We start from the raw sequence: 3,551 nt of genomic DNA on the forward strand, positions 1-3,551 counted from the left end.
TAAAGTATAGAATGATATCTTGCGGGTGTCGGACTCTACTACGATTTTGTTATCACCAAAACTCTTAATTTTTAATTTAAAGTACTTATATTTAAATAATAAAGATTGTCGATCTCTTGTCCGACATATTTACAGCCGCGTTTCGTTAGCCCGACAACGTAAATATGTTAATGACGCGGGACGCGGAAACGCGTCCAACTTGCACTCTGAAATTTTTCAGAAAGTGGTAGACTCGCTCAAACCAAGCAGTTAAGATAATTAAGACTTTTGTAATCCTCTTCCAAAAAGGACGATATACTGTGGATTATTGCTTATAATTAGTCAATTTAACCATTTCCGGACTTATTTTAAACGTATGTTTTTTAGCTCTTAAGTGGAGGGTAAGTAGAATCAAAATCCAAATGTTCAAGCAAATCCGTCGTGACGCTGATAATTACACTCCAAAACGGTCATTTACTGGGCTATCGGTGTATACATGTACTGTTTATGACAACTTACATTTTTCATCTTTATTGGTATAGAATAAAATAGAACAAAAATTAGTAAATTATTACATTATTGCATAGTATTATTGATAAGAGGAACAACCAGGGGCGTCATTTCGGTGTCCAGGGGGGGCATTTGCCCCCCCCCCGGCCCTGAAAATGACTGAAATTTACAGAAAATACATCAATATTCATTATAACATCATATATAATGTATTGTATATATAGTGCTTGCCCCCCCAAACAAAATTTCAAATGACGCTCCTGAGAACAACTTTCTTCGTGCACTACTATCAGCGAATACAATTTTATTAATAAATATCTATCTGATCGACAACTTTATTTTCAATACTACACTGCTTAAAAAACGTTGCGTATGTATGCGTAAAATAATATAAAAATGACAAATGTTTACATATCTTAGAGGACAAGATGGGGGCCCCCCGTAAACTTCAAGACATAAACATGTAATCCATCTCCTGTATAATAGAATGATAGAGAAGTTCCTGTAGAATAGATGGACAACTTACAGAACCTATAGACATGCGCAATGAAATAAGGCAGGGGACCCATTGAGCCCAATTTTCTTCAATTTAATCATGAATGAAATCGCCAACAGCATCAACAAAAGAAGAGGATACAGAGTACAAAGCATTATAGTTTATTGTCGTCACCATAAAAGTTTCGGAAGACCGGAAAGGATTAAGTTTATAGATGTGAGATGATTCACTGGCCGAACATGCCTATTGAGAAATGTACGTTCTTAAATTTAAACACACAACGTAAAATAATATAACAATAACAGATGTTTACCTAATATCAGATGACAAGATGGGGCCCATGATCGATTGGGGCCCCCCGCAAGCTTCATGCTGCGGGGGCCTCTGTTACGCCCCTGCTTTTTATAAAGTTGGATGTGATATTTTAACTTTTGGTGGTATAGATTATTTGGTACTAGTGGATTACTACACGAATTGGATTGAGCTAAAAAAGTTAGAGTCAAAAACCTCTGGTGATGTGATTAATAAATTAAAACAAATATTTTCAACTTTTGGTATACCTATGATGTTGATTGCTGACAATATGCCATTTAACAGTGCCGAATGTCACAGTTTTGCTAAAGACTGGGAATTTAAAATTCAAACATCAAGTCCGCTATATCCAAAATCTAATGGTCTTGCAGAAAGGGCAGTAGGTATATGTAAAAGTATTTTGAGAAAAAGTCTAGAAGCAAATACAGACGTTTTTAAGGCGTTACTAGAATATAGGAATACTCCTTTAGCAGGGTGCAATATTTCACCTGCAGAATTGATTTTTAAGAAACAGTTGCGTAGTGTCCTTCCCCTTTCAGGTAAACATTTGGAACCATCCTTGAATAATGAATCACAGAAACTAACCGAAAAAAGGAACATGAATAAGATTCATTACGATCAAAATTCGAAAGGTAGGTCACAGTTTAAGGTAGGTGATAGTGTAATAATCAGGTTAGAAAAAGAAAAACATTGGATACCAGGGGAAATAGTAGGGAAATGTGATACTCCTAGGTCATATATGGTTCGGGATAACTTTGGCAGAGTAAAGAGACGAAATACTTCATTTTTAAGACAATCACCAAATGAATGTCCTCCCATTCAGAAAGAAGATAATATGTTTCCATTCATTAGGTCTGAACCTAGCTCCTCACAAACAAATTTAAATATTAATAACTTTAAACCTGAGATTTGTTCAAACGAACCAACTGTTTCAACCAAAATTGTAGCTAGTAACTCAAATTGTAATAGTAACTTGAATTTAGGTAATAGTGAGACAGTTACAACAAGGTCTGGTAGAGCTGTTGTTAAACCAGCTAGGTATAAAGATTAGTTCTAAGTTAGACATAATATTTTGTAGATGTATTCCTAGAGTATAGTCAGAATAGTTGTTTTTGTTAGTTTTTTTTTAAGAAATGTAAATGGGGAGATGTCTCATATGTCCTTAGAACTTAGTTATGTTCTAAGACTATGACAACCACCATGGCCAACTTCAGGTAACGAGAACATAACCCTCTCTTGCGAAGATGTAACATGTGACTAAAGTAAAAATACTAAAATATTAAAAGGTATATTATTTCAAGAATATTAAATATAAGACAGATAGCATTCCGGTAGATTTTCCAAAAAATGTTCGATTATGATTGGTCGTTAGCTTTATTAGGTATTGTGATAAATGTGAATGACAGTAACATTTAGCGATTTTGTTGGGTCCCACTGTCTCTCTACCTCTTTTAATACATCTTTCCATTTCTTTTAAACAATAACTCTAACGCCTTAGCGGTGAGTTGTGTTATCATTCTTAGCAGTTCCGCTGTTTCCTGTACAGCATTTTCAAATTTTCCAGCCTTCGATCCCATATAGACTATAAGATTATGATCTGAATCAGTCTCGTGTATGTTTTCGTACATTTAACAATAGTAGATATGGCCCAAACTTAAATGCAGCTTCGCAGACAAAAGTTCACTGCTAGAAAAAAAGACCAATATTGGAACGCCAAAAACATAACATTGGAAACATAATAATAAAAAAACGAACGTGAACTCTAGGCAGGAAGCAGGTAGGTTTTCTTCCTATAGGTCTACAATAACTAAAAAAGTAGTCAGCTACCTGAATCTTTGAGTGTCCCGAATATGGTCTATTACTAGCTTATTACCCTGGAGTAATCTCCAATTTTTTTACCGTTAGTCAATCTATATTTTAGTCTATCTAAATTTTAGTCTATCTTAGAACGGGTATAACATAACCGCTTGAAAATGTTCTTCGAACCTTGCTGGTTAATAAATTCGTTTCATCTGTGGCATGTATATTGTTTTTTTTTTATTTTCCTAGTCATATTTAATATAAGTTTTCTGTCTCTTTAATTCAATCATTATTGTGGCTTTTAAGAGACTTCGTATAACCAAATCACTGAATTGCCGATATATTCCAAATGGGTGTCGGTCTAAATGAAGGGACCAAGAATATCTAACTATAATGACGAGGTATTGAAGCATGGGCGCCGGCAGAGGGGTGCAAGAGGGTAGAATTGCTCCTC

Source organism: Diabrotica virgifera, chromosome 5 (genome assembly GCF_917563875.1).
Source record: "Diabrotica virgifera virgifera chromosome 5, PGI_DIABVI_V3a".
Lineage (NCBI taxonomy): Eukaryota > Metazoa > Arthropoda > Insecta > Coleoptera > Chrysomelidae > Diabrotica > Diabrotica virgifera.